Genomic DNA, 9,358 nt, shown 5'->3' on the forward strand with positions numbered 1-9,358 from the left:
AATGAGAACATTTGTATTTGTCTAACAATGTCCTGATCAATACAGTATGCTTTAGAACTGGCCTATATAGTGATTGTATGCCAGCAAAACCATTAGACTCAAACCAGTGATGCTCTTTCTCTTGGTAGCTGTGGACATAACAAAGATTAAAATTGTCCTGTGTTTCTTGTTTCAAAGTACATGTGTGTGTATGTGGAGTCTTAAATGTTTTATTAGTCTACAGCTAATTCGTTTATTGTATGTACAGTGAGATCAATGTCTTGTGTTTTCATCTTTTGTGAATTAAAAATTCTCACTTCTTTTTTTTTTGTAATAACAAAGCCAGTAATATTTTCCTGTCTTGACAACTTGGTTTTTAGTAGAAAATATATTAAAGGCTGAAATAAATTGTCAGTGGATTTCATTTGCTAATAGGCCTTCCTTCAGAATGTCATTTTAGAAAAATAGTTGGAAATTGAAAGAAATAGTATATTCACATGTGTTACTACATTTAATTAGAAGAAGAAAAATACTTATTTAAATTTTACAACTGTAAGGAATTTTACCTTTTACTCTGGAAAAATGATGTTACCTTTTAGTTAGAGGCAAATCTTCAGAATTTTTTTTCTTATGGGAAAAGCACAAATGGAATAATTCAGCCAAATTGGGCTTAGGCAGATGTGTTAGGTACACATACACATGGATGTGTATGTAAGTGTGTGTGTGTGTGTGTGTGTGTGTCACTGCTTACCTACAGATGAAAACTCAGTAATAGTAGTAATGGCAGATACCTGGAGACCTTTGTGCTATTTTAGTTCCATGCCAGGCTTCTTTGTAAGCCTGTAATACTAGATGTTAAGATAGCAGGGAGAGGAAACAGAGTTATTCCGTAATTTTGCTAAGAGATTCTTTTCCAGCTCGTGGGAGAGACCCTCTAATTAAATATTTAAAGTAAACACATAGTTTCCCATGACACTAATTTCTCCAACATCTTTAGGCATTTAAAAAACACAGTCTACAACATGTCATTTTAGTAAAGAAGAAAATAAAAATAGTCAAATGGGCGTCATGCTCTTGCTGGCCTAATAAAAGTCAAATGCTCAAAGATCGCATCTGTATAGAGAATTGAAAATGGGTAGAAAATAAGATTTTATGGAGTTTGCTAGTCTCTCTGAACTCTAGCCATCAGCTCTAATGATCCTCTTTTATAGGAAGCACATTTCTAATACAAGACTAGAGACGGTGTTTAATAGGGACTGTAGCCTCAATGTAACTGTATGTTACATTCCTGGATGTGGGGCACAGTTTTGTTTTTTAAACAGTATTTCAATATAACTAATATAGTTCTGTTACGTGAAACTTTAATTTTACACCAAAAAAACCCCACAAAACTCCCCACAAAAAACAAAAAGCAAAGGGGGCTGCAAAACAAAATCAACAACCTTACAATAATGTGTATTAGAATCTATTGGAAATTCACAAGCTGCAGACCCAGGCCAAGCACAGTCAGACTTAGTATTCTAGAGAAGGGGGAGGTACAGAATGCCTAATGAGACATTCTGTAACTACTAAAGACAAGGGACTTCTCCTGAAGAATCTCAATTAGTCTTCTCAACTGAAGTTTTGTGGGCCAGTGGTGGCTGTAAATATATTCAGCTGGATTGAGCTTTTACAAATTAGCCTTATGTGAATATGGCACTTAAATGAACTCTTTCATTTCCTTCATTGCTTCCCTTCTCCCACAGGAAAAAAAGGAAAGAAAAAAAAAACACTTTCATGGTACTCTCATAAACAGAGCACTTGTAGAACAAGGTAACTGTTTAACAAACCACTACAAAATGTATTTAGAATCTAAAGTCTGATTGCTTACTTTTTCTCATCAACCCCTCTCCCCTTTATTTTACTTCCTCTCTGTGTTTCCAGAAAAACTTTCTGGTAAAGATTTTAAAATTATTAATGTCAATAGCTAAATCAGGTAGTTCTTAATAGTTGTGGCTCACGCTGCAAGTTGAAACATCATGAATCTTGCTGATAAAATTCATGGTGACATCAGAGCAACAAATGAGGCTGTGGAAGCTCTTATCAACAGGGCCTTTGCAGAGGTAGACCTCAAACTCTGTAAGCTCATGGTGGAGTGGTGAAGATTCAGCATAACATTCAAGGCCTCCTTTCTCCTCCTGGGCATTTTGAGAGATGGTTTATATTTAGGGAAGGGAAATGGGACTCTTAGACACTCAAGTAAAACTGAGTCTCATTGGTAAAGCGGGACAGAACCAATAGGGACCCTCACATTCATAGTCTTACTTTATGGAAGCACAGAATGATAAGCCTAAAACTGAAGGGAAGAAATATCTTGACATTCTCTTTAAAGTTTGTGATCAATTTAAGTAAAGCATATTCTGGCATGTTCAAATAATACCTTTGAGGAAGAAACTAGTAACTTCTCGACATATTGGGAACATCTGTTTTCAAGCTAAGCTTATTTTTATTTGTATGGCATATTGAAACTTCTTTTATGTATCATGTACATCTATTAGGGATATAGAGGTGACGGGGGGTTGTGGGTAGGTAGTGCTTCCTGCTGGTCTCTTCTGGTTCTAGTTGTATGAATAGTAAACCAGTATCCCTTTCCCTCCTCTGGCAGATCATCAGACTTCAGTGGTTCTTCTACCTGCTGACAGTCTGGACTGGCCCTTGTGTTCATTAATCTCTGTTTAATATGGATATCTCCTTTCACTTGAGTTCTGGAACTGTGCTGTCCAGTATTGTAGCCACGTGTGGCAACTTAAATGTCATTAAAATTAAGTAAAACATGAAAATCCAGTCAGAGCAGCCACTCTTCAAATGTTAAGTGGTGATGGGGTTGATGGCCACTGTACTGGGCAGTGCTGTTATGGAAGGTTGGTTGTGAGGAATAAGCAATTACAAAAGACAAAATTCTTTCAAAAAATACATGCTCTAAAGCATTATATAATTCTCCCTCATGCTTGTCTCAAGTACATGACACTAGAATTTAAAATGAAGGAGAGAGAACATTTTTATAAAGGTCTGCCAAACTTTGAATATTTGCCCCATTATATGCTCTCATTAGGGGGGGCCTGGACGGGTGGTAAATGTGATTTGACTTCTATTACAGCTCCATTAAAATGCTTACAATTTGGTGAAAATCCGTTTGAAACTACAGCCTAAGAAAAGCCTCAGGTGACATTGTTCTCTGGGAAATGTAGGAATGCTGTACTGAGATATTTCTGAGACTATGTCACAGTATTCTTACATTTAGATGTTAGGAAAGATTTTCTGAAATCATATTTTAGAAACTGAATAAAGAAATTGTTCTAATTAGAGCATTCCCTTGAGATCCAAGTTCCCTCACCTTGTATTTACTTTTTATTTTTTTATTTTTGAAGATTTTATTTATCTGACAGAGACACAATGGGAGAGGGAACACAAGCAGGGGGAGTGGGAGAGGGAGAAGCAGGGGCTCAATCCCAGGACCCCGGGATCATGACCTGAGCCGAAGGCAGACGCCCAGCGACTGAGCCACCCAGGAGCCCCTGATTTTTTTTTTTTTAATTTTTATTTATTTGTCGGAGAGAGAGCACGAGTAGGGGGAGCAAGCAGCAGGCAGAGAGAGAAGCAGGCTCCCCGCTGAGCAAGGAGCTGGATGTGGGACTCGATCCCAGAATCCTGGGATCATGACCTGAGCCAAAGGCAGACGCTTAACCAACTGAGCCACTCAGGAGTCCCTACTTTTGATTTTTAACAGTGCCCTTTATGAGGTAGTGGAGATCTTGAAGAGCCTACGTACAAAATTTCTCTTTAAATGAGAGTGACATCTAGCCATGGGTACAGGGAAATTTTTGATAGTCAAAGTTAGTCGATCTGCACGTGATTTCACCAGATGCTTACTCAAGTGTGGACAGTGACATGTTACATAGAGTCCATAGACTAGATGGTAATTAGCATTTTTCATTTTCATCTTTATCAAAATGTTTAAGGGTCCCAGGCCAGAGGTACTTATGTGCATAGTTGACATATATACTGTGCATAGTTGACATACATAATGCTCTGGTTGAAGAAGATGCTACTGTTGTATTTTCAACCTCGTTATAAAGGCTGTTAAGTATCTTATTTCTAGGTAGTGAGTTTAATAGTTTGTTACTTATTTCCATTAACCCAACCTGTTGACAGAATGCTTCAGGTCAGACTTAAGCAAATCATAGGGTGAAGAAGCTTTGCCATCTAGTAAAATTAACTCAGAAAACCCTCCTCCCATCTGCTCATTAAGAAGTCCATTGGAATGTGAAATACTCCTTTCTGTGTCTTTTCTTCTGCCTTCCTTTTATCTCCCCTCCCATCCTCTGTCTTAGTAGTTGGTGTTTGCTTTAGACAATCAGGTGAGTGGCTACTCACAGAGGCTGTTTTGAGACTTATTTGAGGCCCTTGTGTCCCAAGTGTCCAGGTTTCCTGGAGGGGAGTTAGACTTAAAGAGGAATCAAAGGCCTCTAGGGAACACAGCTGTGTCAAGGAGGAAACTAAAACTTTTTTTTTTTTTAAAGATTTTATTTATTTATTTGACAGAGACACGACGAGAGAGGGAACACAAGCAGAGGGAGTGTCAGAGGGAGAAGCAGGCTTCCCGTGGAGCAGGGAGCCCTATGCGGGGCTCGATCCCAGGACCCTGGGATCATGACCTGAGCCGAAGGCAGACGCTTAACGACTGAGCCACCCAGGTGCCCCAAAACTAAACCTTTTATAAGGAGCAATCCCAGTATCTTCGGATGACCTAGTTCTGACTGTGAGGTTCCTAGAATTCAACCCATTATGTTAGATGACCAGATCTGATGTAACATTTCTGATATCTGGCTGCATCTTATGACTGCCCTCTCTGATCATGTCCTTGTCTCCTGACTTGTTATATTAGACAAATTGAGCATTGCCAAAACAGTGACAACCTTCTTTACCCATCTTCTCACTCTAAACAACTTTAGCATATCCAGTTGGCATGAATGGTTCTACAAAGCAAGTATCAGACAGTATGCAATTGCTGTTTTAAATGATGGGTAGTACTGAAACATCTCCCACTGAATAGGAGGTTGGGAAGAGAGTTAATACAACAATCTGCTAAGAGCCCATTTATTCATTCAACAAATTCCGTGTATTTGTTTTAGGTGTTTAAGCGTAGTGTTAACCTCTGGGGATAAAACGGTAAACAAAACCGATGGAATCCCTGCTTTTATGTTTATACTTTTGGGATTGGTAATATGATAACTCGTATATACTTAAATTCTGACATATACCCGTTCTGAGTAGGTGCGTTCAGAATGACCAATCTCAAGTAGTTTTATTAGTGTGCCTTCCAAGTTAGCTACTTGTGTTGTGGTCATGCCAGTCTACTGAGATTGAACTAAGATTTATTGCTACATAATTGGGTACCATGTTAAGAATGACATAGTTCTTGAGTACTTGCTGAGGTGATGTAAGGTGAGTTTGTCAAATACAAGAAATGTTGAAGGCTTTGATGAAGCATAGTTTCAATTGATGAGACCTGTTTTTAAACAAATGGATCATCCTGGCATGAAACAATAAGATGTGAAGTGGAACATTCTCAATGAAAGTGTTAGGAAAAGCATGGATTTAATAACAATAGTGGTTCCACAAGAAATCCACATCATACTTCTGTATAAAATTAAATACATGGAGAGGATCCTAGGAAGATCGTGGTGGGGACAGCATAGTTTTCGATTTGCACATTAAAACAACATAATCACATTGATAGTAAAACTAGGTAATGAGGTATGCTTACAACCCTCCAGATACCAGTAGGTGGAATTAAACACCAACACCTCCACGATCTGCAATGATATTGGTGTCTCAGAGAGGAACAAGAAAGAAGCAACAAGGTAGCATCTGTTAGGTCCAAGAACAGGAAAATCCACAATATAACCATCAGGATTTAAGGGGCTAAAACACTCTAGCCTCTGGGAATTCTCAAAACCAGCTTGCCCGAGCTTTCTTCCAGGACAAGTCACATTGAAGAAAAGTTGCTGCGAGTAGAATCAAAATTGAACAGGATAGGGACAACAGACCAAAAAGATTGTCTAGTTCAAAGTGTAGAAAGGAAGTAGAGCCAGGAAATCCCAGGAACCAAGCTGTCATGTTTTTTAACACAATGCAAAAAATGAATCTCTTAACGAAGCTTTTCTGAATCCTATTCAATGTTTCAAGAAAATTAATTTTATACAAAAATGAGCAAAATAATAGTATTAAGGCCAAATACCAAATAACATTATAAGAAAAAAGAGTAAGAATAACATCTGTGTGGAAAATGGAAGATTGCCAGAAAACACATGCCCACAAAAGAAAACTGTAACCTATTATTGTGAAAGGAACTTGAAATCTCTAAGAAATGACATAAGACATGAAACAACATAGAACAGAATTATAAGAAATAGTTTGACAACTCAGGAAAGCATTAGAAATGGAAATATTTCAGAATTGTAAATAGAAACATAAGAGCATATAAATAAAACAATACCCTAAAAGGAACAGAAGATATAAAAAAGAAAAATTATTAAAAAAATTTTAAAGAAAACTTTGAAATCAAAGATTTAAGGAAAGTTTTTTAAAGATTAAAAAGTGTCATTGAAGGGGGCGGAGCAAGATGGCGGAGGAGTAGGAGACCTGGATTTCATCTGGTCCCAAGAATTCAGCTGGATAGGGATCAAACCATTCTGAACACCTACGAACTCAACAGGAGATTGAAGAAAGGAATAGCAATAACTCTCTGAACAGAAAATCAGCCACTTTCTGGAAGGTAGGACGTGCGGAGAAGTGAATCCGAGGCGATATTCGGGAGGATAGACGGCAGGGGAGGGGGCCTCTGTCGGCCACTACTGGCAAGTGATAGAGCAGCGGAGCACAAAATCGGGACTTTTAGAAGTCTGCTCTGCTGAGGGATGTCGCTCCAGTGGCTAAGCCGGGGGGTGGAACCCTCGCTGGGACAGTGTTGTCTCAGGACCCTTGGGGTCACAGAAAGACCGGGGGTGTCGGAGTGCGGCAGAGCTCCCAGGTATCGGAGCGGGGAAGCTGGCTGCAGAGACGGAGCCGAGGTTGCGGAATCTCAGCTCGGGGTTGCTATAAACTGTGATCAGTGACACAGTAGGGCCACTGCTGCTCCAGCAGGAACCCAACAAGCGGCAGATCTGGGGAGACTCCCCTTCCTCCCCCGGGAGGAGCGGCGTGGGAGCGCACCGCAGGGATCTGCTGGGTTTGGAGACTCTGCATGGGGTTGTGCGCCAGAGATAGAAACACTCGGTCACCGGCCGGGTGAGCACGGAGTGTGGCCAGAGACCGGGGAGATGGGAGTGATTGACGGCTTTTCTCTGGGGGCGCACTGAGGAGCAGGGCCCCGAGTTCTCCGCTCCTCTGCGGTGGAGATTGGGAGGCCGCCATTTCACTGTCATCCTCCAAAGCTGTACGGAGAGCTTGCAGGGAACAAAAGCTCCCGAGAGCAAACCCGAGCAGATTACTTAGCCCAGACCCAGCAAGGGTGGGGCAATACCGCCTCTGGCAAGGACATTTGGGAACCACGGCAACAGGCCCCTTCCCCAGAAGATCGGCAAGAACAGCCCGCCAAGACCAAGTTTACCGATCAATGAGAACGGCAGAACTACAGCGCTAGGGGAATACTGCACATAGAATTCATGGCTTTTTTACCATGATTCTTTAGTCTTTCAAAGTTAATTTTTTTTGAATTTTTCTTTTTCCCTTTCTCAACCAACATCTTATCAATCCCTTTTTTAAAAAATATTTTTTTGTTTTTCATTTTTAGAGTCATATTCTATCCCTTCATAGTAGTTACCCTTATTTTTGGTATATATATATATAAGTTGTTCTCTCTTTAAAATTTTGAGATACAGTTTCCTCTAACAGATCAAAATATACCCTAAATCTCTAGTGTATGGCTTTGTTCTAGTTTCCTGCCTGATCACATTCTCTCCCTTTTTTTTTAAATCCTCTTCTTTCTTTTTTCGACCAACTACTTATCAATTCCTTTTATAAAATCTTTTATAATTTTCATCCTTACAGTCATATTCCATCCCTTCATTGTATTAACTCTTACTTTTGTACATATATAACTTTTTCTTTCTTTAAAATTTTGGGAGGCACTTTCTTCTAACAGACCAAAATACACCCAAAATCTAGTGTGTGGCACTGATCTATGCACCAGCCTGATATTTGATCATATTCTGTTTCTTCTGTTTTGTTTTGTTTTTGTTTGTTTTTATCTTTTTCTTTTTCTCTTTTCTTTCTTGCCCTTTCTTTTCCCCCGGTTTCAGGTCTTTTCTGATTTGTTTAGTGTATATTTTCTGGGGATGTTGTTACCCTGTTAGCATTTTGTTCTCTCATTCCTCTATTCTCCTCTGGACAAAATGACAAGATGGAAAAAATCACCTCAACAAAAAGAACAAGAGGCAGTACCGACTGCCAGGGACCTAATCAATATGGACATTAGTAAGATGTCAGAACTAGAGTTCAGAGTGATGATTTTAAAGATACTAGCTGGGCTTGAAAAAAGCATGGAAGATATTAGAGAAACCCTTTCTGGAGAAATAAAAGAACTAAAATCTAACCAAGTCGAAATCAAAAAGGCTATTAATAAGGTGCAATAAAAAATGGAGGCTCTAACTGCTAGGATAAATGAGGCAGAAGAGAGAATTAGTGATAAGGAAGACCAAGTGATGGGGAAAAAAGAAGCTGAGAAAAAGGGAGATAAACAACTGCATCACGAGGGCAGAATTCGAGAGATAAACGATATCATAAGAAACAATATTAGAATAATTGGGATCCCAGAAGAAGAAGAATGAGAGAGAGGGGCAGAAGGTATATTGGAGCAAATTATAGCAGAGAACTTCCCTAACTTGGGGAAGGAAACAGGCATCAAAATCCAGGAGGCACAGAGAACCCCTCTCAAAATCAATAAAAATAGGTCAACACTCGGATATCTAATAGTAAAACTTACGAGTCTCAGAGACAAAGAGAAAATCCTGAAAGCAGCTCGGGAGAAGAGATCTGTAACCTACAACGGTAGAAACATTAGATTGGCAACAGACCTATCCACAGAGATCTGGCAGGCCAGAAAGGACTGGCATGATGTATTCAGAGCACTAAATGAGAAAAATATGCAGCCAAGAATACTATATCCAGCTAGGCGGTCATTGAAAATAGAAGGAGAGATAAAAAGCTTCCAGGACAAACAAAAACTAAAGGAATTTGCAAACACGAAACCAGCCCTACAAGAAATATTGAAAGGGGTCCTCTAAGCAAAGAGAGAGCCTAAAAGCAACATAGACCAGAAAGGAACACAGAAAATATA

This window comes from Eumetopias jubatus, unplaced genomic scaffold (genome assembly GCF_037043125.1).
Source record: "Eumetopias jubatus isolate StellerSeaLion01/CBP00866 unplaced genomic scaffold, mEumJub1_p1.0 scaffold_8, whole genome shotgun sequence".
Lineage (NCBI taxonomy): Eukaryota > Metazoa > Chordata > Mammalia > Carnivora > Otariidae > Eumetopias > Eumetopias jubatus.